The sequence below is a fragment of the Parasteatoda tepidariorum genome, chromosome X2 (genome assembly GCF_043381705.1).
Source record: "Parasteatoda tepidariorum isolate YZ-2023 chromosome X2, CAS_Ptep_4.0, whole genome shotgun sequence".
Classification (NCBI taxonomy): Eukaryota; Metazoa; Arthropoda; class Arachnida; order Araneae; family Theridiidae; genus Parasteatoda; species Parasteatoda tepidariorum.
This window is the reverse complement of record NC_092215.1, coordinates 37,210,532-37,237,562: the sequence shown is the minus strand read 5'-3', so window position 1 is coordinate 37,237,562 and position 27,031 is coordinate 37,210,532. Positions and strand designations below refer to the sequence as shown.

The 27,031-nt window shown below is 27.1% G+C and overlaps 1 protein-coding gene across 6 annotated transcripts in view; it reads right to left on the bottom strand.

Moving 5' to 3' along the window:
* LOC107441841 (leucine-rich repeat-containing protein 24-like) overlaps window positions 1–27,031 on the bottom strand; it is a 139,786-nt gene that overhangs the window by 50,765 nt on the left and 61,990 nt on the right. For 5 of the 6 annotated variants that reach the window (XM_071188125.1, XM_071188126.1, XM_071188127.1 and 2 more), the window contains one exon: window positions 24,922–25,195. The exons of the other annotated variant lie outside the window; for it this stretch is intronic. The gene's annotated coding sequence lies outside the window, so the exon portion shown is untranslated. The remainder of the gene's footprint in view (window positions 1–24,921; window positions 25,196–27,031) is intronic. 6 annotated transcript variants of the gene reach the window in all.

Below are 27,031 nucleotides of genomic sequence, written 5' to 3'. Positions count from 1 at the left end.
TTAATGTAATAAATTTCAACAACTTTACATTTATTCATATGACGAACATAAATGCTGTCCTTCAAATTCAGGCTTTTTTTCTTCGCTTGCATATGGGTCTAAACGCAAGTGCGATTTTTCAGTTATTATTTACAACACCGGAGATTATTAATAATAACCAAACAAGTGCATAGTATATGATAGTTTGTCAATTATTAATCTTCATTCATTAAATATTAGCATTGACCAGTTAGCATAATCAATATGCATTTAATGTCTGATTTATCGAAAGTCTTGGTGGATTTTAACAATAACGTGATTTATTACTTGGTCGTGCTATACACACATGATAATTATAATTAAAGTTACCCTGTTCAGACCGATATAGAATCTTCTTTGGTTGTTTGAAATATCGATGAGACATGTACAGACGCCAGATGCACAGACGAAAAAAAAAAAAAAAATTCGAATTTCTATCAAAACATGTCTCATTAAAAAATGAGATAGAATTTATGCAATTTGGTGCAGTTTTTAAAAGCCATAAGTCACTTCCGTAATGCCACGGCATTATTCAGGAAAGAATGAGTCTATCAGGTAAAATTGCTTAGTTACTTAATGAAAGAAAACCAATGTTATGTTCATGCAATAGATCAAGAAACTCTGTGCAAACACGTGATAAAGCACTTTGTTAAAATGGACAAAGGATATGCTGGGAAACAAAAATATTTTGTGTTTCCATTTTTTTCCTTGCAAGCGCCATTTATTCACTCGTTTTTCCCTTTTTTTCCCTCTGTGATTTGCAGAACGTGTATACAAATTTTCATCATCATCTGCCCCAAAATGTATTCTACTTTGATTTAAACAGAGCAACTATCATTAAAACAATACATAATAGTTTTTGAAAATAGCATGCATTTTATTGCCAACGATCTGCAATTGCAATCTAAACATAAGAATGATTTTAAAATTTTCAGAAAAACTTTTTTCGCAGATGCTTGTCAATGTTTGAGGCACGCTAGAGCAACATTCATATAGCTCAAATACATACACCAAAACGAGCAGCGCCATGTTCAACTATGCAAATGTCATTGATGAATTTTAACCACGAAACTCAGCTCTGCGCAATTCGTGACCAGTTACACCTATCTGCAACTAAGCCAACTATGATCTACGGCACGACATTAGACTATTAAGTTATAGTTTTTCTTTATAGAAATAGAAGCTATCGAGTTCATTGAAATGTCATTTACTCCTTTAAGAGATTATTGGGAAAAATGGAGATTGATGATAATAAAATTTCATCATATACTTCAACTAACGAAATTTAGTGATGAATATACTCTTTTAACCGTCATGATAAAGGAATTCGATAGAATTTTGGCAGCGATATAAAAGAAACTGAGCATTTTTTCCCAAAAATAGTAGCATGTTTAAACGGTAAGATTAATTGACTAGTATCGTCCTGAAAAGGCTTTGACATAAAATGATTATCAATACTAAATATTTAACTAGGAATTATGCTGCTGTTCATCTAGTCCAGACAATATTTAAATATATTTGCAATTTTCGTCTACCAGGTTATTGAACCTAAATGTTTTTTTCTTTGTTGTTGTTTAAAATTAAGAAAAACATTAGTTTAAACTTGTTAAATTTTCAAATGATTTCATCAGATCGTTTTTTTAAATGTTGTAAATGCTTCGTATGGAAATTCTATACAAAGTAAAAATATTTAATATTTAAATTTGAATTTTGAAATTAAAAGACTCTAAGGAGCTAATCTCGGCTTTTTTACGCTTTGTGGTTTTTTTGCATCAAAAACTGATTAAACTTGTTCATGGAGAAAAATGATTCTTATCTGAACGCATGTAAAAATATCTAAACATGCTATATGTTTTATGGGATCAATATATGAAGGGGGATGAAGGCGTTTTTGAACATATTTTTCAATTATTCACTTTTTTGAAAAGAAACTATCACCATATCACTAACTTAAAATGTTTTTTTTCTGTCTTTTTTGTGAAATATGTTAATAAATAATTTTCTTGCCTATACTGTGCTTTTTTAGCTTAAACTTGCTTTACTTATCTTCATTATTGATTTTTATAACATCGATATTACACAGACTATGCGATTTCAAATTACATAGCAATTTTGAGTGAAAAATAAATTATTATTTCTCTTAACATAAATGATTTGACTATATATTTAGTAAATTTTTAATTTCAAAGAAGTTTTATTTCTTAAATTCAAATGTAATTAACCACATTATAAGTCAATTATATAAAGGAAATAGCAGTAGTTTTTGAAATTTATACTTTTTTAACTTTAAATATAAAATGAACATTTATTTAAAAGAAAAATGTGAACTAAACTGCTAGAGACTTTTTTTCTTTTTGGTCGCGAGTGTTCCCTAATTGTCTTTAGTTCTAAATTATATATGAAAAAGATAGTACCTTTCACATTAGTAATGCTAATTGTATAACATGTTGTAATAATTACTTTTAGTAAATAAATAGTTAGTCGCATGATTGAACGATACAACGTCTGAGATATAAATACATGCAACTCTTGCTAAGACAAAGATATTATTATTGGCAAAAATTTTTGAACCATGCTGAATCCTAATATTGCTTACTCTTTCATCTATTTTTCTGAAAGTGAAAAAAAAAAGTCTTACTGCTCTGAAATATTTTCAGACAGGTAGGACTGATATTGTCATATAAAACAATTTTTAAAGAGTTTTCACTTTAAATCCCCTCAGTAAAATATACCCTGTTAATATGTCACTTAACTACTTAGTAGTTAACTATTCAATATGCCACGTCACTTAACTATTTAGTAAGAGATGTGCAGACTGACAAAGACTGACTTAGACATAGCTTGGTGCCGATTACCTTCTAAGCACCACCAAATTTTCAAAGCATGCTATTCAAACAAGTGTATGACAGTTACTTATCTCATTCATAACGGTGCATTAGTACAAAACACATTAGTAATGCTAATTAGTAATGCAATCAGTCAAAAATAGTGCAAGGCACATATTCCTGACTTTATTACACTGAGAAACAAAGTATGGTTAAAACTATCAGAATATGGCAAAATCTAATATATTTGGATAATCTATGGGAACACGAAAAGTACCCGGTAATTTTTACCGAAGCACTTTGATAACTGTTTCGTAAAATTAACAATAAAACATGATTTAGTACTGTGTGATATATTTTGGTAAATGTGATTAAAATTTTGTAAATTTATCATAATACCTTAGACCCTTAGAGTGTGGTAGAGAAGCCATTTATTCGGTTAAACTCACTTTTCAGTTTTGTATTTTTTTACTATATGTGTAGTAGTGAGAACTACAATTTTGAAAACTAGACATTTTTGTTAAACGGTTTCCATTTGATTGGAAAAATCACCGAATTATAAATTTTAAAACAGAAGAATTTTTTTAAACCTGAAATACGTTTTTTTTTTACCGGAAATGAGATAAACATACAGTTCTGTAATTTTACCCGAATTTTTATCTCCGTGTAGTACTTTAAAATGGCTACCTTATCCAATAGCCATTTATTTTTCATTGGGATTTTTTTTTAGACAAGGTTTTGTACTTCTTTGTGCAAAGGAATGGAACAAAATATTAGTAAGTGCGCTGTGGGCTATAGTAAAAGCTTTGCGAGATGATGAAATTAGTATGTTTGAAATTGCTTTGGAAATGTCTAAGGGATAATAAGGTTTTCATGCTTATTTAATAGTTTAGTTTGAGTACTATTAAAAATATTAAAATTATGAAGAAGTCTTGTTCAGGTTATTTCTTGTCATTCTGTTATATGTTTAAAATTAGGAATTGTCAAGTAAATCATAAATAAAAAACTGTTTAATTCTCCAAAAATAAAAAGGCGTTTCTATTAAATCCCAATTATGAAACTATGATTCGTAAAGATTTTTTTTTCATTTGCTTAAAATTATGCGGCGTAAACGTTAATCGTGATGATCATGACGTCAATCGCCATAAATGATGGTGTTTCAAAACGTCATGATCCAAAATTTTTAATATTTTATTCTATGCATACTGTTAGAAATTTCATGGAAAATAGCTAAAAAACAATAAATTTAATTGTCATTTTATTATGTTTCAACAAAACAGTCAAATAGCCGTAAATAAAATGATATTCAAACTGTTTACCATGAGAAAACTATTCATTAACTGCTTTAACTTAATACGGTTTAACAACCTGAATTTTATCGCTCCAACTAATCCCACCTAATGAAGTCATTTAGTTCTTTACAACTGGGTACATATAATCACCGAGGGGACTAATCTGGTGATCTAATATTACGGCAGAAGAACGGGGTTTCAAATCTCAACGTTGGCACCTGAATATTTTCTTCATTCCCTTCACATGAAGAGTTTCCAGTGTCCTGCATTCTCCAATTTGTGACCTAGGACAATTAGAATACTCTCATTCACGCATAGATGCAACACTATAAAGCTGCTTAAAACAACAAAAAATATGTGTGGTTGTTTCCTCTCATACGATAGGCGTAATAATCAGATAAACTAAGTAAACCACATTCCACGGTTTATTTGATATAACACAACACAACCACAGCTTAACTACAATGCCCATTACCTATGCAAAAACCTAGCTCCAATGTCCCTTTAAATTAGTATTTTTATTTTTGATTTTGAACCATACTATTTGGAAATGGTTTAAAAAAACGGTATAGTTTGGTAATCAGTGTATTTTATTTTTGCTAACAGTAAATAGTTTCAAAACCGTAAATGAAAAAATATCATCTTTACCGTAAAAACACAACGGTTAATTACATGGACGCACTGTTAATTCTCCGTACTCTTAGAATGAGAATTCTTACTGAGTATAAGTGTTGATTAGATGAATATTTGCACTAAAATATTTTTTAAAGAAATTTTTATCATTAAATATTTGACATTTTTCTAATATAAATAATACATCAAGAGCAAGGCTAGAATTAGAAAAAAATAATATGAAGTGATGGGCAAATTTATAATTAAAACTGAAACGCAGTTTATCTGATAATATGTTCACTAATCACACAATTTAATTAACTCCATGTTTGACGAAAGAAGAAGAAATATATTCTATTTAATTAAAGTTCGTATCATAATTACTTTTTTGATGTGAAGCATTTTTTAGCCTTGATTATATAAGGAAAAATAATTAAAAATATAAATCAACTCCACATTAAAATAATATAATTCGGAAGAGATCATTACTGCAAGTAAGACACAATTTAATTATAGGTGTTCTTTTGGAAAAAAAATAGACACACATTTTGGCGTAATTATATTATTTTGTTACGGATATTTTGTTTTTGTGTAAATGCTTAACTATGATAAATAAAAGTAGGCAAATGAATTATTTTATAAAAGGCGTATTTTGCTTTATTTAAAAGTTTTTAAAATTATGGATATTATATAGATATTTCGTTTTTCTTTCATTATCATTATTTTTATAGTTATACTATTTTTATAAAAATTCTATTTGGTTCGAAGACCTAAAGAGTTTGCTATGTCTTTATGCACATAAATAATAAGATTTATGTATATTTAAAAAATCCTACAGATAAAATTTATGAATTCTAGAAAAATAATGCTTGTAAAACTTGTTTGATGAGTTATTAATTCGATTTGATGAGTAATTAATAATAGTTAATGAATTTAATGCGCAAATAGTTACTCACTGAATAACTTACTTTCGCAAATGATGTATAGTTTAAATTTAGTCGAACTGTATGTGAATTATCCAAAATAAACATATTTTATGTTTCATTTTTAATTTATTCAAAACTTTATTTAAATCATTAGAAACTTTTGATACAATAGAAGGAGGTATATAAAAGGAGTGGAGATTATAGCAACGAAATGCAATATAAAAACTAAAATATATTTAAATGATTAAATTGCCTCAGTTGGGTATTTTCTATCGTTAATAGCATGGACAGATTTGTCTTTTGCACATTTTGTCAATAAACAGACATGCAAACTAAACAAAGTGCTGCAGATAATCTCAACACACACACACACACATATATATATAAATCGTAATTTATAATCAATATTACTTTTGTAGATGCACTTATCCAAACAGGTGACTGTATCTCACGGTGAGACGTATGTGTTCGATGCCTCATAGGAATCGAAACATTATTTTCTATTTCTATGATAATTGCCTGACAACGTTTACTTTACGCCCTGGAAGATATTGTGACAAAACCATCTTGCCTGCATGACGCGTCTTTCCTGCACAAGAGGTAAAGGTTTCCCATCATACATGATTAAGCAAGCTCCTATATTTTACCACCAAAGTAAATTTAAAGTGAATTACAAATCACTTTGATTAGAAAATGAAATTGAAATTAAAATGTAATTTGAAATGTCTAGGTGAATTACAGCTCGCTACTTTAATTAACTTGATATAGTGACGTGATGACCTACTGGTCTGGTCTCTCAATTCATCAGTAATAAAGACTTCAGAATGAAGTCACTACTCAGACTGACTTGCAGTTATTTAAATGAGTAATATTGAAACACGAGTGTTGTTTAGAAAATGAGTTATGTCCGAATGTTTGGTTTCGAGAGCTAAGTCTTCAATAAACAAAAATTAAATAGGTTTGAATATAACTTATTCACAACGGAAAAAAAATTATAATAAAATTTTAAATTTGTACTCAAAGAAAAATAAATTGTTAATTGAAAGAAAAAAATAATTACTAAAGCATCACCATTTTTAGTAATTATTAAACTAGATACTCTAACAATATCTGTAAAAAATTTAAATTACTAATTTAAATTACTAAAAAATTTAATTACTAATTCAAAATCAAAAACACGAGCAAGAATCTTTCAAAATTATAATATAAAACATTAATGATATCATGTTTTTAGTGACGTAGCATAATTTTTTCAAAATATATGGTTTTATTAAAGCATTATTTTTTTTAAAGAGAAATAAAAAATATTTTTGGAAAAAAAATTCTCTGAAATATTAGAAGTAAAAATTTATTTAATCATTAGGAGTCTAAATTTATGGAAAAACAACTCTTGATGCTTAAAAATTTTAAAAGTTGATATTTAAAAGTGTCATTTTTGCTGCTTGAAAGGATTCCTATAATCATCTTATTTAAATCTGAATATATTTTTGAATTTATAAGCATTTTATAAATTCATTTTAATAAAGCTCTAGCACTAAAAAGTTTTAATTTATTTAGCTTTAAATAAATTATTTAATTTAAATTATCATAATAAATTAACTAATAATTTGATAATAATCCCACATAACAACGAAACTTTCTTCATTTTTTACAAACCATTTCCTGGTATATGCTCTTAGCAAATTTTTCGTCAAAGTGACAAAATAAATCATCATTTATTCCTGGAAACAAATTTTGTCAAAATTAAATGAATATTTAACTTCTCTATTTTTAACCAAAAAAAGTACCTAATGTATTTACCTTTCCAAATAAGGACTTTATCTAGGACACCATATAGGTAGATCATTGTGATCTTAATGCAACAAAAAGGACTAATAAAACGGAGTCATAAATTATAACAATGCTCAAGGCGGGATTCGACCTCTTGATCCGCACAGCCAACTTCTTGGCCACCAAACAGCTATTCGGCTAATTTCGTCAATTTATTTTCGATCGTCTAGTCTTCATCCCAGTTTCGTCATTACAGTTAATGGTGAATCCTCCCACATTGCACGACACAAAATTTTGAAACCAGACGACATTTTCATCAAATATTAGAGAGTTCACGTTTAGTCTCAAATCACGTCATTTCATCTCTAAATTAACGAAATACTGCTCAAGGATTGCTGAATCGTCAAAAGCGAAAGTTTTATTTATAAAAAAGAGTTGAAATATAGCAATACTATAGGCAGTTTGCGCTACTTTTTATGATATTGGCAATTGTCCAACGGAGTAATACTAGAAAAAAATTAAAATAAATGCTTTACTACCTGACTATCTGTTCAAAATAAAATCGAAAAAAGTTCAAAAATCTTCTCAACCAGTTTTTTTCAAATAAATTTCTTAAACTAAATTTTCAATCCAAGCTCTTAAAGTGTGTAATAAAAAAAGCAGAAGATATATATACCTCTTACGATTTCGATACTCAACATTGAGTTTAGGTTCCAAAGGCAAGAACTAAATATCAAGTGTATATCATAGGGCGATCAATAAAAATGATTTTTTTCCTTTCCGTGAGGTATTCAGCTAGGACCAATATATTTGACCTTGACAACTACACATATTTCTTAAAGTAAGTAACTTTTATCCTCTATCTAGAAAAATAGATTTATCTTCCTATTTCTCTTAGCACATAACTCAGCAAGGAACATTTTGTTACTTGAACATATCTTTAAACTCATTTACTAGAGTAAAACTTTTAAGTTCTTATCTTCGCTAGCCAATACGGTACTGACATTTTAGCTTTTTAACAAATATCTTTAAAGAGTAAGCGTTTTTGACATTTTACTTTAGCATTTTGTAATTTAAGAAACGTATTTAGAAAGAAAAGTATTTGAACAAACTATTTACTTAATGATAAAATATATATTTTATAAGCGTATTTTGTTACTATAGAATGCATTTTTTAGACGAAAAACAAAGAACAGAAAGAACAGAAAAGCAGGAAGTTTTGGCGAACTATTTAATGCGCAAAAGCTGCAAGTACTTAGACGTGATAATAATACAAAAAATAATAGCAGAAAAGAATGTAAAAAATTGAAGAATTTTTTGAATTTTTTAAAAAAGATGAATTTTTTGAAAAAATTTAAACCACAGAAAATTGAAAAATAGTTTTAAATATTAAATATATATATATATATATATATTTATANTTACATATATATATATATATATATAAACTGAAAAGATAAGAAGGAAAAATATTCTGTTTATCAACCCTCAACTCCCATGATTTCGTCAGCAAATATTCACTTTATGATTCTGTTTTAATATATCCAGAGCAAAATATATCAATACACCAATGTGAGGAGCTCTAAAATCCGTTAGTGAATAATCAACAAACCTTAATCAAGCAAAAACAACACAGAAATTTTAGAAAAAATTCTAAATAAAGCGCGAAAAGAGTTTATAATAGGAAATAAAAAAGATGTCATGTACAGTTAACGCCTCCTATAACTAAAGGCCTCCTCTTGGTTCTTTACAGGTAGTCCAATCTGACCACTGTGAAGGATATCCACTTACCGAACGAGTCATTTAATACAAAATTTAGTTAAAATAGGAAAGTGGTAGCAAATATATGACTAAAAATTTGTTTTATTTATGAATATTATTGGTTTGCCTTATTCACTTGTCAACCACTACAGATTCAATTCTCAAGTATGTATGATAAATTTCTTTCAATTACTTTTATAAAAGGTTTTGGGATCATGCGCACAACAGGTTCACTTTTTAAACTGGCTGCGCGGACTACTTATAAAAGACTGTGTGACCTCCGACATCAGAAAGCCTCCCCACAGTTTCTTTTAAGTAGTCTGGGCAGACTATTTAAAAAGTGAACAGTTTGAGAGCATGAAACCAAATTCTATTTTAAAAGTGATTGAGAGGAATTTATCATATATATTTGAAAAATTAATCTCTAGTGGTAGACAAGTAAATAAGACAAATTAATTATATTCATAAATTAAGCAAATTTTTAGACGTATATTTGCTACCACTTTCTTAATTTTACTAGATTTTATATTAAAGGGCTCTTTCGTAAACTGATTTACCTTCATAGTGGTCAGATCGGACTATCTATGAAAACCGTGTGGAGGTTTTCAGTTGTAAGAGGCGTTGGATGTATGGATTATTTTTTCTACACTTCAAACAAATACGTATATTTGAGATGAGAATAATTTCACCAGATCTGAACTAAACTATTTCTGAGATGTATATGATGTTAATTGTTAGAGGTGTAAATGTCAATTGAAGATGATTAAGGTGTAAGTTGTATTTTATTACCGTGGTTATTTTTGGTTGAAAACATGACCTCGATTTCTACATCATATGTAACTTTTTTTAGCTCTGTCAACCTCAAAAACACCTTATATTTTGTAAGGTAACGGACAACTCTTAATGACTTTTAATCTAATGATCAGATCTTCACTTGAAGGACGCATTCTTAATGATTAGAATGGGTGACATCAAAATAAAATAACTGAAGAACTGAATAAGGAATATACATAATCACGTTATCAGCTCACAGAATTAGATCCGAAAAGGAGTGCTTTCTCATATTGAATTACTACTGCCAAAGCAAAATATATCAATACAATAATGGGAGGAACACTAAGCATTGTAACGAAAACATAACATATTGAGTAAAAAAAGGCGAAATGAAACAATAAATGCAACAAAAAAAATCAATCAAAAATAGAAAATAAAATTTTAATAGATAACAGAATAACGCACAAAATGTAGTTTTATTTTTAACCTCTTAACACATGTCCCGCCACAAAGATATTAAAACTAATAAAATAATGAAGATTGTAACACTTACATGAAAATGACTTAAAAATATATATCGAATACCAAAATTCCCAGTTATTATCTAAGGGTAATTTGGAAATCCAAATAGCATCCTCATGTTTAGATAAATTCTGAAACTTATTTTCACAAATTCACCATAAAAGGTCGCACCGCATATTCTTCAAATACGAAACGAGTCACTTACCACCAAATACCCTCTAATATAATTTATTTGTTTTATTATATATATACATCTGATACGATACTCTTCTTTTAAACAGGGTTCATAAAGTCCTTAAGATACTGAAATAGTGGCACAGAAACTTAAATATTAAAATATTCAATTTCATTAACTCAAAGTATTTGGCCTCACAATTTTAATTTTGAAGTTAAAGATAACTTCAAAGTTCCAATATTGATACTACGGCTCTCTTACATTTTTAAAGACCACATGAATCCTGTCAAATATAAAAAAGCATATGTTTACTTTTACGATTAACAAACTAATGATCAAGACCCAAATGAAAAACAGCATAATTGACGATAAAAATTTCATTGGCTTCAAGTTCAAATAAAAGTTTACATTTTTCAAGCGTTCAAATATAAGCTCCCATTCTCAAGACTCGTCAGGCGTGAATAATAACAAGTGATGGACTCACAAAACATGTCCAACTTTTATTATCATCTATTAATTTTTAAATCAATGAAGTTTTTATCATTTGGATTCAGTTTCGCGGGATTATTCATTTAGACCCAATATAATCACATTATATTAATTTATTTCATGCTATATTCAAATAAGTTTTACGTAAGATAAATGTATAGGTTCTTAGATTGAAAAAATAATAATTAAGCTCTACATTCTAAAAAAATCAATGCAGTGCAATTTTTTTTTACTGCTAGCCTATTAAGCTTTTAAGCAGTAAGTAGTTTTGTTAGTAGTAAGTTAGTAGCATGATCAAAGTAGACTTTTAAGGACATAAAAAAAATTCCGTTTACAATCAAAATTTCATAAGTCGAAAGTGAAAGTATGTTCCCTAGCACCAGGAATGAAAATTAAATAGTTAAAAGGACATTTATTTCAAACAAGTTAGCATGTCCGTCCTACACGAAGTTGTTTAAAAGTGCATTTTTTATTTATTAATTCCAAGGTTTATTTTACTAACACTTCAGGGCATACTTTAGGCGTACGTCGACCGAGTTTATTTTTACACCCTTATTTGCTTAAAAATATTAAATAATTTGCTTAAAATCAATTATTCAAGCTATATGATTCAACGTTTTTATAGTTAACAGGAAACGGCGCTTCCATCGCATATCCTTAATCTTGATAGCGCTATCATTAAATTAATGGAGTAAGCTTAGATAAATAAAAATAGTACTTTTTTCTTGTTTAAGCTATCGAGGAATGGTATGTTTCGTCTAAGGTGATTTCAATTCTGGAAGTAACGATATCATTTAGTTGGTTCTATGGAACAATATCATTCTTATCCTTTTATGACGAAGATAGGAAAAATTGGTATTTACAGTTTCTGCGAAAAGTTTGTTAACTTTCGAGCAGGGTATTTTTTTTATTAAAATAAGCTCAAAATTGCCTATATTTTATTAAATTTTTTAAATCAGATGATTATTCTAAAATTGGCATGCCTTCGGAATCTTTTTACAATTTTCAATTTTCAGTACTTGCTGTTTAACAAAATAAGGCATTTTCCTAATAACAAATTAAGCTATAATAATATCTTGAGAATTGTTCTAAAGTTAAAAAATAATTTTGACATAAGTAAATTGCTTCAACATCTTTTTTTAAAAGAAAAGCTTTCTTTAAGTTAACTGTGTAGTATATAAGTTTAAACATCAAAATAAAATTGCTGTTCGAATTTGTTCATTTAAAAACAAAGGAAACAGTTGTGGTTTCTTGAGTTGCACTAATATGTATTTACTTTTTGCAAACCAATCAAATAAGAAAAAATCAAATAAATAAAAAAGGAATTTGCACAGGATCTTAGAGAAAAGGATGCACTTTTTTATTACAATCAGTCCGTTTTGCACCGCATTAATTTTAACATAGAAAATGTTCTTAAATTCTTATCAGCTAACAGCTTGTAGTTCTGAAACTTAAAAAGAAATTTCCAAAAATTTAAGAAAAAAACTCAACACTTTATTAAAACGAGAGTTAATTTACGGAAAAACTTAAAGTATTAATGAAGTTAAACAAAGTAGTTGAGAATATTATCGGAAAATCTAAAAAATTTGGTACCTACGTGTTAGCATAAATAAAGAGTAAAAAAATATAATGAAATAATTAGCCTCGCGTCAGAGAATTAAAAATTTTATTTCACAATTACGATGTTATTACGACATTTAAAATACTGGGATATTTAAGATGGTTACTTCTTGCATACCCAGAAATCTTTTTTCAAAAACTTATATATCCATAGTTTCGGGCAACAATCTTCCGAAATTTAATTTTATTCTAAAGCAAAATACATCGTGAATAAATCACGAATGGAAGTACAAGACTGGGCGTTCAACAGGTTCAGTTCTGTAAACAAGAACCTTCCTCAATCTCTCTTTAATCACTTTTGTAACGTGAGAATTAAAAAAAAAACATTAACTCTTAAATTCTTTGAGTTTCGTATTAGTTCGTCCCTTTAATTCCTTACCTTCATTTGACGTTTAGACACTAAGGATGGTTCTTGCTTATACAACTGAAACTATAGTAGGTCCGTTTATGCACGTTATTAATTTTGTGCTTTATTCACGTTTTGTTTTCTTTAGTTTACATGCAAAAAAGATTACAATATCCTTTATTAATTTTAATCGTTGCTATAAAACCAAAATATTCACATATAAATTTCATGGCATTTCGAATTCTCCCTCTGAAATATAATCCTCACCGATTATATTTCAAGACATTATTATATTTTTTTTTCAAAAAAAAAATTATAAATATAGTTACTTTAAAATGTTTAAAGCTTTCAGTGAAATGTTAAATATAAAGAATATATATTTAGTATGATAATAATTATTTTAATTTATGCTTTACGTTTTACTTCAAATTTAAGCTTAGTCAAATCCTTGTTTTAGAAAAAAAAATGTCAAAAGATAAAACCGATATTTCAAACTTTTATCATTTAAATCAATACACAGATACTATAATTTATGTAAGTTCATAACGGAAGCATAACAGAACAGCCAGGACCAATTTCTGAAAGTAACAGTCACCGGTAAGTATGGCGCCATCCCGATTTTCCTGCATTCTGACTTTGGCATAATAAATCTGGAAAACTGGCATGTTTCCAGGCCGGTGGAGGGGTGAAATCGTTCCACCATCAGCATAAATCTAACAGACGGAAAACAAATGCTAGTGAGGAAACATTATGTATGACAATATTCTTCTGACCCATTTTCTATGCTTTTATCTGTTGTTTAGTTTTTCCAACTGCTGAATATCTTTACTGATGATATCCTTCTTCAAGAGTTTTATCTTGAAAGAAATTAATTACAGACTTCTTTTTAATAAATGAACCACTTCAACGACAACAGGATAAGGTTAAGATTGGTGAGAATGAGAAATACACTTCTAGGGTTTAGAAAATATCTACTGAAGTTAATGAAATTTGCGCTTTATTAATTAGACTCTTTTTTTTTCTTTTTTAAGGATTGTTAATGATATATTGTAAACAACTTGATACTTTTGTTTCGAATGTATTTGCCAAATGAATTCAGGAAACGTACTTAAATTCACCTTTTGTCATTCACCCAGTTGGTTTTTGTATCTTTTAAAAATATTTTTAAGTTTATGTAACGATTTTGTTTGGTTATGGACTTCAACGACAACAGGATAAGGTTAAGATTGGTGAAAATGAGAAATGCACTTATGGGTTTAGAAAATATCTACTGAAGTTAATGAAATTTGCGCTTTATTAATTAGACTCTTTTTTTTTCTTTTTTAAGGATTGTTAATGATATATTGTAAACAACTTGATACTTTTGTTTCGAATGTATTTGCCAAATGAATTCAGGAAAAGTACTTAAATTCACCTTTTTTCATTCACCCAGTTGGGTTTTGTATCTTCCAGAAATGTTTTTAAATTTATGTAACGATTGTGTTTGGTTATGGATACACGTTTCAACACAAGTTGCCTATTTAAAAATATTTATTGTAGTAGCTGTATGCTTTTAATCATTTAAATTTATCTTATAGAACCAGGCAAACGGAGATAGACTAAAAATATAATACTTTTATCTATTAAACTACTTATTTCCTGGAGTAGAAATATTTTCTTTAAGATTTAGCAAACAAAAAACACACGAACATACGTTAAAGGTAATAGTACTGTATAAAACGTATATGCAAACCAGTTTGTAAACAGACTTGGATTCGCAAAGGAAAGGCTCCCAGTGGCTGCTAGAATTTTCTAAGTGATAATAAACTAATCAAAAAACCAAGTTGAAATTTATCCAGTATAGCAAGAGCTTAAATGTAAGTAACTTTCAATACTTCATACTCAGTACTTTCTAGTACTTAGTTCTATACTTAGTGCATTTAATTCTACTCTGATTTCAAAACACGAATTTCATTTGCATAATTGTTGTGGTTATTTGAAACGTTATAAGGTGGATTTTTAAAAATAAGTTTCCCTACACGGAGAAAAACAAATCTGTCAAAATTATCGTATAGTATAGTAATGACAATACTAAAAGAAAAGTGATTTCAGTTAATAAAACTTAAATATGCGGAATTTCAACTATCAATTTATAACTTATTCCATTCATACGATAACGGTTTACCTTCTGGTTTTCAAAATTTTAATTCTTGTGACTCCACATTTGGTAAAAAAATACAAATCTGAGGAGTAAAGTTAGCCAAATGAAAAGTTTTTATGACATATTTTAAGGTATGAGGATAAAACTATCTAATTTTATCACATTTACCAAAATTTATCACGTATTAGAAAGAAAAAAATTCTTGTTATTTTTTTTAAAAATCGTTATTGAAATCGCTGTGGTAAAAATTACGGTGCTTTTTGGCGCTCCCATAGAGAAAGAAACACGGGAAATTGCATCATTTTTCATAATTTTGTTTCTTCGTGTATACCTAAGAATTAACAAAAAATATTTATTTTAGTGTTTTTGTTGCAAATAAGATTTGAAATTATTTTTACTAATTTAATATATAAATTTTCTTCCACTACCTTAAAAATATTACATTTTCCTTGCGAATGAAAAAGAAAAGTTTATTTGAACTCAAATTTCACGTTAGAGAAGTTTTAGGTCCTACGTGGAATAATAACCTCTTTTTAAAGGAAATATAAACACTAATAAACGTTAGAAACAAAATATTAAAATTGCAAAATGATTGTTAAATTTTCCAAAATCATTACAAAAATGCTGCGGTAAAAATAACCGAGCTTTCTGTTGCTCCCATAGAACCGTAAACATTAATCTATAGGTACTATGAACTCCATGTAAATTTCTGACCATGCTTTTTTTTCTGTGTACATTATGCAATAAATTTTTACTACTAGATTTTCTTGTGGAACTGTCTGATCTCTGACCATTGTTCCCACATGCTTTAGTAGCTTTAAATGTAGTAGTTTCAAACTTCTTTTTTTTTTCAGAAACCGCTTTAAGGCTTACAGATTTACTAGGCCGTTTCGGGACAAAACTCCACAGTCAAATCTTCGCTTAACAAAAGAGACATGCTAGAGCTTCGCGGCTATAACTTCGTATATCCATAGCTTCGCGTATACAAAACTTTTTTAATCTAAAACTTTACAAATGTGGAGCTTAGCAGGCAGAATTAATACAGAATACACAAAAAATATAATTGTACACATAATTATACAGAAAAATTATTTTAAATAAAGAATAAACTAATAGTGAATAGGAAAATGAAGTATATATATCACACCCCTATACAACAATATAAAGCAAAAAAAAAGGAAAAATAAAGTGAATAAAGCACAAATATTGTCCATTTCAGTACTTTTATTTGTGCTTTATTCATGTTACTTTTTCCTTTCTTCACATTTTTTTTATTTGCAGTACGTTAGCTAATTTTTCGAATCGTTTAAATTAAAAATAATTTTCCCACTTTTTATTTGACAAATATTGGAAGTTAAAGTTATGAAAAGCTCAAATAATGAAAAAACTCAAATATTATGAAATCTTATAATTAACTCACTAACTATTTTGTATACTTCTTAGTTAACTAATTATCCATGTAAATATATTTTTTAAAATAATTAATAATTAAACAGCATATGTTACCACCGCCTACTGCAACATCATTAAAATAAAATCATAATAGTTTTCAGTAGTTTTCTTTGTTAATCATTTTTAATTTCAATTCTCAAAAAAAGGAATAAGGTTTTTTTAAATGTCTGAATAATGACAATCGGGAGCGAGATGAACATCTTTCCAGAACGTAATAGCTAATTATCTTTGAAAATTTATATAAAATGATAAATTTACAGATAAAAAAATTGTGTATTAATTAATCTATTCAGTTTATTTTCTTAAAAGTTTCATTTTAAAGAAAAAGTTACATCTCTTAGAAAAAGAAAAAATATAGAACATTATATATACAATATATCAAACTTTGCAAAGCAGACTTCATTAAGAAAATAATAAGAAGATATAATGGAGAAAGCGGTAAGTTTTCTAAAAGCTAAATACTTTTTAACATGATATTTAAGAGAGTTATTTATTTTAATTAAAACGAAAAACATACTATTTTATACTGTAACTCAATAATATTTTGTTAATAAGCACTGAGACTTTTTGACAAGCAAACATAGATGTTATATTGGCTAATTAATCCTATATAATATTTTTCAATAATAATAATAAGGATTTTTAAAACTTAACCATCAGTAATGAGTAATGTTGAAAATAATAAATTTTTCTTTAATTATGAAATATTTAAGAGAGTTTTGTTACGTCTTCATTGCTTTAATTTTTGACTTTCTTACGTGGCTAGACATAAATCATATCATAATAAGATAGATGTTTAATTATCATAGAATGCTGATAAACATTAATTTACAAAAATTTTACATACAAAATAATAAAAACTTTACCTTGTGAACGCTTTGAATATAAGTCTGAACACATTTATTCAAAATTAAAAAATAGTTTCATGGTCTAACAATATATATATATATATATATATATATTGTTAGACCATGAAACTATTTTTTAATTTTGAATAAATGTGTTCAGACTTATATTCAAAGCGTTCACAAGGTAAAGTTTNTTAATATCAAAGTTTCTGGTCAATTTCATATATTATAAAGAAACTCTATATAATCTGTCTCAGACTCTATTTGTGCATGCGTCAATTTTTTTTAAAAAAGTCATTTTACATATATAACAGTTGAGATTACTTGGATTGCTGTGTCTTTCCTTATGATTATTTTTGTAGGGCTTTCGTGCCTTACTTTTAACTTTCATAATGACCCAAAAAATAATTCGGCAACATAATTAGGAAGTTCAAATTTATTGAATCGATTTTAACTAAGTGCAATACAAATTTATGTTAACTAAAGTTTCGGTCAAATAGTAATGGTTACATTTAGATAAGAAGTGATGAATTTTAAAAGCAGTTTAAGCTTAGCAATATTTAATATTTTTTTAAGCAAAAATAAAAGTTAATATTTTATTAATACAGAAACATTCTTTCCAGAAATATATTTGGAAAAAAAATGAGAAAAAGTTTGAGCTTGAAACAAGCTTTCAAACCTTTCCATGTTAAATCTAAATTTTATTATTTATTCAAGGGCATAAGGTTGAATATTCCTTAGTTATGCCCATCGGAAAACTACTCCTTAACTGCTTAAAGATGAATAATAAGTCAAACTTCGCCTTTCTTTGACAGAACACGCAATCCTTTTGTATTCTTTGGGAAGGTATTATTATTCCTATAATTTCTTAGTTATTTTTATTCTAGAGACTTGGGGTAGGGAAAGAAAGTTTCATTTATATCTAAGCTATATTTAAATTGTTGAGTTCGATTGTTTCGGTATCATGCATTGTCTTGAAATAATTCTTTTATGTATAGTATTATTAACTCTTTCAGATAATAATAAAATAATAATTATTTAATCCAATAATAATATTCAAATAAAATGTTTTAAACAGTTTTAAATAAGCTTATTTCTACAAAATATGCTCGCTATTTTGTGTTTTTTTAATTATTTTATGTATAGTATTATTTTATGTATAGTATTATTAACTCTTTCAGATAATAATAAAGTAATAATAATTTAATCCAATAATAATATACAAATAAAATGTTTCAAACAGTTTTAAATAAGCTTATTAAACAAAATATGCTCGCTATTTTGTGTTTTTTTAATTTCTTAAAATATAACATCATATTTTTTAAAAAAACCTCGGTGGTCCAGGAAAAAGATCGCTTGCCCTGCAATGAGATAGCCCAAGATCGAATCCCATAGATTGATGGTAGTTGCGAATTCTACTTCCGGTTCACACCGACAGCAGTGCTGATGTGAAACATCTTTAATTGTAAGCGGATCATGTGTTAGAGTCCCCACCCCCCTGCTACCTAGCTACCCTGCTACATAGTTTTCGTGGCCTCTGCGTACCGCAAATGTAGATTAGCTCCATGTAAAAATCCACCATGAAGACTTTTGTAGACTAGCTTGTCCCAATGTTTGATCCAATGCTTGAAAATTACAAGACTACGGAGGTGAACTTTGATCGAGGTAAACTAAAAATAATGCTCGGGTAGTGAACACCGGTTATTAAGTATAATCAGCAAGAGAAAAATATTTATTTTTAATGCAATTTAAATACTTATTAGCTTTTTTTTCATACTTGTCTCATTCCGATAAAACTTCCGAACTATATTGTTAGAATTTGCGTTGTGAAATTATAGAAAATAACCGGCATCAGTCTGCCCATCCGATAAAACGTTAAGTTTACGGTAGACAAAATTCTTACCTTTATGGTATGTTGAAACCATTTACAACCAGCACGGTTTCAAAACCGTAGAAAAGGAATTTAACTGAACATAGGAGCTAGGCTTTTTATTAGGTAATGGGAATTGTGAAGGACAAGTACAGGACACTGGAAATTCTTCATGTGTTGAAGAGAAAGAAGGAAATATTGCGGTGTCAAAGCCTGGACTCGAACCCCAGTTCTAACGGTTGTGAGACTCAGAGATTAACTCTTTTAGCTATAATATGAATGCAGTTGCAAGAAACTAAGTGGCTTCATTGGTGGGCTTAGTTAGTGTAATAAAATTCAGGTTGCTTAACTGTATTAAGTGAAGGCAATTAATAAACGATTCTTCACACAGTTAACAATTTACTTAAAATCTTATTTCAGACTATTTGACAGTTTTGCTCGAATATTGTAAAAAAAAACAATTAAAAAAATTTTTTTTAACCAATTTTCCGAGAAATTCCTAACAGTATACGGTTGATTTTGCTCATAAAAAAGTCTAAAATTAATTCTACTCAATGAATAAGCAATTACACTTATGTAATTTCTACGATAAGCATAAGAGAATCACGAATTACTCAATTTTTCTTATTGTTTTTAACAATTACATTCACAATGTTATATTTCCTTTTTATTTGCAAATTTCAGCGCTTAATGGGAGAAGATAAATAGTTCATATTAGCTTTATTCTTGATATAAAGGATTTAATTTTACGCCCCATACTTCTTTCGAATATAAATATTGACATATTATTAATAAGTTTATTTATTTTGAACTTGCCTCATTCTGATAAAACTACTACTATTTTTTCTGCAGGTAAAAAGCTTGGTTTATATTTGTCTAAAATTAATTTCTTCTCAATGCAAAAAATAACTCCACTCATGTCATTTCTCCAATAAACATAAAAGAATCACAAATTACTCAAGTTTTCTTATTGTTTTTAACAATTACATTCGCAATGTTAAATTTCCTTTTTATTTGCAAATTTCATCACTTAATGGGAGAAGATAAATAGGTCATACTAGCTTTATTCTTGATATAACTGATTTAATTTTACCTCCCACACTTCTTTCGAATATAAATATTAACATACCTTATTAGAGACAGAAATAAGTTATGCAAGATGGAAGCTCATTAGCAACCATTAGTATAATGTGGCCCAAATTCCGAAAACTTCGTACTTTCTGGCGCAAAATATATTTATCTCATAAATATGATCATTTATGCATGGATAAGTTATTCTTTTAAAAACAAGAAAACGAAGTTATTTGCTTAGCTTTAGACAGGATTCCTAAATGAATTAGAGGCAATTCATTAAGGTGAACCTCTAAACTAAATAAAAGTTTTGAGTGTTTTAGTTATAGTATGAAGAAATAAAATATTTCTTAAATGCTCTAAGATATTTTTTTATTAAATGTTAGGGGGCACGGTTTGATATGAATTTTTGTTTTATACCGATTTCAAAAATTTAGACTTCCGATTCAGCTTATAATTATTCTTTTAAAAACAAGAAAATGAAATATTTCATTGAATTTAGTTATGATTCCTATATGATTTAAAGACAATTCATTTTCAAGAACCTTTCACTAAAAGTTTTTGAGTGTTTTAGTTACAGTATAAAGAAATAAGAGATTTCTTAAATATTCCAAGAGGTTTTTGTTTTATCAAACGTGAAAAACGGTGTTTGACAGAAATTTTTATTTTATTTCGATTTTAAACATTTGGATTTTGGATTAGGATTATAATAATTTTTTTTAAAAATGAGAAAGAAAACTAAGTTATTTGCATAGCTTTAGATAAGATTTCTAAATGATTTTGGGATAATTCATTTTGATAAGCCTCTATACTAAATAAAACTTTTGAGAATTTTACTTATAGCATAACATAACAAAATAATAATTTCTTAAAAGAACTGTAAAAAGTTTTCATCAAACAATCGACATATATTACACGAAGATTTTTATTTTAATCAGATATAAAAAAGAATTAGATTTAAGATTTGGTTTATAATTCTTCTTTTAGAAACAATAAAACAAAGCTATTTAATAGCTTTAGACATGATTCTTGAAATATTTAAAGGCAATTCATTGTGGTAAATCTCTTAACTAAATAAAAGTTTTGAATATTTTCGGTATAAAAAAATTAAATATTTCTAAAATGTCATAATATATTTTTTATCAAATGTCAGAAACGTTGTTTGACAGGGATTTTTATTTCATTTCACTTTTAAATAATCTTGAATTTGGATTCGGCTTATAAATATTCTTATGAAAATAAGAAATCAAAGTTATTTGATTAGCTTTAGATAAAATTCCTAAATGATTTAGAAACATTTCATTTTGGTGATTCTCTATACTAAATAATACTGTTGAGTGTTTTATTTATAGCATAACAAAATGAATGAATTCTGAAATGTTCTGAGACATTTTTCCATCAAATATTAAAAAAATGTTTGTATTCTATAAAAAGTATTTTGGTAAAGAAAACAGTTTGATATTTACTGTTCTTTGATTTACAATATCGATTTTTGATTTTAACTACACTTAAATGCAACAAAATATACCAAACAAAGTAGGAAGGTAAAAGAGTATAGTTTAAGTCTATAAATGTAAATTGCGTAAGTAACGCTTATTCATAATTGGATTTCACCGATTCATATTAATTTGATTCAAAAGTTCTGGAAACTTTTGAGATAGTTGTTATTACAAAATTCAGTAATGTTAAATTTTTGAACGATATGTTAAATTATAAGGGTCCGTTGACCTTCTTTTTGATGTATTTCAATGTTTTCGAGGCTTGTTGCCATCGTTGTTCATGTAAAATTTTTAACATTTTATTTCTATCTACTTGCTGTTAAATTAAAAAATTGATGTTCCATTGTATTCGGCGATTGTGCCCATTGGCCTAGGCCGCTGTAATACTTTCCATTACCAAATGCAGAAATATTCATGTTTACAGCATTATTTAGCGTTTATAGTAAACAAGAAGATAATCATTGTAAGGAGATTAATATTAATTGTAATTTAAATTAATATCAAAGTTTCTGGTCAATTTCATCAGCATATTATTAGGACCAGCTTCATTCTTGTTTATAGCATTTTGAAACTTCCCAAATTTAGTGGCAAAATTACACGCGAGTTAATCCGTAGAGTTTCTAAGCCTCGGCGTAAATCACGTCGATGGCTGAGTTATCCTTAATTTTTTAAATTTTTTTCTATGTTTTTTCTATCAAAAACTTCCACGGTGAATATTGAATTTACAGAAAAAAAGTATTGAAATATTTTTCACATCGTATACACTATGAGCATTAATTTTCCGCATTTATATATATATATATATATATATATATATATATATATACACGAAAAATAATTTTTTTATCTAAAGGCTTTATAGCGCTTTTTGCATTATATTTTCTTGAGATTTTATTTTTTGCTTGATATGTTTTATTTTGCATTTTTTACTTAATTTGTTCTATTATTGTTTAGAAATTTGCTGTGGTGTTCCTCACACATATATATTGAAATATTTTGCCTTGTTTTTATTAATACAATATTAGAAAGCTCTTTTGCGGATATAATCGTGTCAGCTGATAACGAAATTATTTCTTTTCCTTATTTTGTTGCAGTGATTTTAAATTTTTTTATTTTATTTTATATTATTTATTCTTTATTATTTCTATATTATTTATTCTATATTATTTATTCTTTATTTTAATATATTTTTTCCGTTAAATATCTTTATATTTTTGGCATGTTTTCTTTATATATATATATATCAAAATGAAAAAAGCGTTTTCATGTCCAAAAATTCTCCAAGATAAGTAGTAGTTATTACGTCACCATTAAACGGTTGTAATGCCACTCAGAGTCAATCAATAATGACCTAGTTGAAGAGGACTGTCTTTAGGAAAGTCTGCTTAGAAGGTTTGCATGAAACCAAATTGTTATTGGCGAAACTAGAACACTAAAAAGGTTAAGAAAAATCAATAAGAGAAAGCATTCCTTTCAGTTTTCTTTTGAGTTTTGCATTTTTTGAGCCTATCATACGTGAAAAAATAAAGCAATAAAATAATAGATAATTGCCTCCGCAAGAAGGAGAAATGTATTGTAGGAATACGGATTTCAGTTTTAAATTGTAATTCTCTTAATTTGCATATTCTTAGAAACAAGTTGGCAAACGCAACTCTTTGTTTATGTTCACACGCAATGTGTTTATACTTAGATGAATATTAAAAAAAATATTTTTATGGTTATATGGGCTAAAATAGGTTCGATAATATAAATTTAATTTCAGCAATGTAAATTGTGAGTTAGCAATTTATGGTGCAATTATGTTTAGTATTTGTAATTCATGTTAAAATAAGTTTTTATTTATTTTTTTTTGTTTGGCATTAATAACTTATGGTGCTACTGAGTTTAGTATTAATGTTTTATGTTAGTAATTTCTGGCTAAATTGTTTTTTTATATTTATGTTTTGTTTTAATAATTTATGGTGCAACATATTCATGAAAACTAAGTGTTAGTTGTTGGTCACTACGGTACCGTAGTGCAAGTGCGTAATTAATCAGAGTTAAATGCCACTATTTAAGTTCATAAGCATTATTTTTCAGGAGAAAACAAAATATTTCTTAGATAAAAATACTATTTAAAATATTTAAACCAAAATCTATACAAATAAGTTTGACAAGAAGTTTGGCTCTGCTTATATATTCTCATTTTAAAATGTATTTCAACTGTGAACTATTTGAAATAAAAGGAAGCATATTGTTTTTTTATGATAAGAAATAATTAAGTTTTTAACTTGGTTGTTTTTATTTTTCTATATAAACCCTGGTTCATATTGAAAAAAAGATGTAAATATGGAAAAACTGATTTGGGAAAGTCACTGGTCTGTATGCAGTTTTGGTTAAAAAACAGTAATTCTGGTAAAAAAAACAAAACAAATTATACGGTTATTATAAACCATTTATTTGGTAATTTTACCGTACATATATGGTTTAAAAGAAATTATGGTTTTTAAATTTGTAGTTCTTAATACCAGGCATTTAGTGAAAAATTCAAAACTAAAAAATATATTTAGCGGAAAAAATGATTTTCAAGTCATGCTTTAAGTATAATTATAAAATTAATACATTTTACTATATTTTCAAAATTTAATCACATATTATAAAATGATATTCTGGTATTAATATTACCAAAATAATTACCAAACACTTCAGCAAAAATTATCAATCGTATTGTTGTTTCCATAGAGCCAGAAACGTGGAACATTTTACCATGTTCTGTTAGTCTTGACCATGTTTTTTCACTGTTTGGAGAATATATGTAAAATAATTTATAGATTTTTTAATAACTTTGTTATTTGTTTGGTTTTAGGAATATATTTATTCATAAACAAGAAATAATTTATTCAACTTTCAATATAAAAATTAAATTACCCACCTTCATTATTGCTCAGAACTTTAAGAAACATAAAAGATTAACCGGCATCGTGGAGGCTTGGTAAATACTTTTCAAAATAATCCTTGAAATAGATATCCTTAAATGTTTTGAACAAGTCTATCATATTTAGAAAATGATCTTTATTCTTCATAAAATAACATTTTTGAATTAAAGACAGTAGAAGACTTGAAACAATAGAAGGAATATTCTTTTAATTATTTTTTTATTCATCTGTCATTTCATTGTTTCTTCATTGTAAAACTTCGTTTTGTTCCTGAAAAAGAGATGAAAAACTTTAAAATAGCTGTCAATTGCAAATGTCAGATGAATATTAAATGTTAAAAATTAATTGTTAAATAGTTATAGACAAAAATAAGATTTTATGTTCTAAGCTTATTTTCAAATTTCGAGAAATAGAGGAAAATAAAGAACAATAGATACTTAGAATAATATGTGAAATATACTTAGAGTAATACTTAGAATAATTTGTGAAATATTAACAGCATTATTTTTTATTAACAGAGTAAGAATTTTTCAATGTTCTTCTCAAAATATTATGAATATTTCAATGTAATCATTGGAAATCACATTAGGTATTTTTGTTGGTGCTGTAGTCTGAGGCATGTAAAAAGGTTGATTAAGCATGCATTTTGTTCCAATGCATGCCTGACCAGGTATCTAAATATTTAATCAGATGACATAAAATGCATTTTAAACATCTCGCAAAATCTTAGCAAAAATTGGCAAAAATATTGAATATAATGGATAGACATTGCTTTTTTTGTTGATATTAGTGTCCTTTATTTACTCAATCAATGCTTATTCACATTAAAAAGAAAGAAAAAATACAATAAGAAAAGCGAAATATTTCCAGCAGTGTTTATGTGTAAAAAAATATTTGTTTTTAAATGATGCATAGTGTCTTTTTAATTTAATACTTGTTTTTAGACTTTAAATCATTTTTTGTCAAAATTTTTGAATGCAGTGGAAAAATTGTGCTTTTTTATTGATAATAATGTCCGTTATTTTTTTCAATCAATGCTTAATCATAAATGAAAAAAAAACATTAAATGTTACAAAACATTTTCAGCAGCACTTATTTGGGAATAATATTTGTTCGTAAATAACACCTATTTTTTAACTGAATACTTCTGACTTATAATTAAAATAAAAGTGTTGGCGCAGGTACATAATGTTATTTCAACCGAAAAAAAATACTGAAACTATTAAACAATGTCAAAAATATTAAACCTTTTCGGACAAAACTTTTTAATGCTCATCTTAAAATATTGTAATCATTGTCACGTAATTGTCACGTAATCATTGTAAATGCTATAAAAAAAACAATATATATTTCCTTTTTGCTTGTGTTATAGTCCTGGAAAAGCAAGAACTTTATCAGATAATGCAAAATACATTTTAAGCGTTTCACGAAATTTTAGTATAAAATGTTAAACGTTATGCATGCGTTGAATAAGCGGTACTTTTTTTGCTTTTATTTATTAAATCAAAGCTTATTCACTAGAAAAAAAGAACTAAAAAATATTTCCATCAAAGCTTAATTGTGAATACTATTGTTTAAAAATAATGCCTAATTTTTCTTTCACTTAATACTTCAGAAATAAACTTAAAATGAAAGTTGGTGTAGGTTTATAATATTATTAGTTGATTGATTTATAGTAGCAAAATTCATATGTTTTATTATAAATTATTCGAATTAGCTAAATTCATATGTTTTGTTATAAATGATTCGAAAAATAAGTTTGGGCATGTTAAAATTTCTTTCCGCCGTGTATTTCGCAAACTAACCAACTCGATAGAGCTTGTTCATATTTTGAGATTTTTTGAGTCATGATAATCTTACAAGTTTATTTTATTTTTTACGAAATTTACTTGAAATAAAAAATAACTTCCAAAACATGAAAAGAAATTAATCTTGGATCAATAGCTATTTAGATATAATAAAAATAACAGCAAAAAATATAATTTATGGGAGTAATTCTATATTCCATTAAGCTTTTTCTAAAAAAATACAAATTTATTTTTTAAAAGAAATGAATACATTCGTGATAAAAGCTATAAAACATATTCTATTACAAAACTTTTTCTT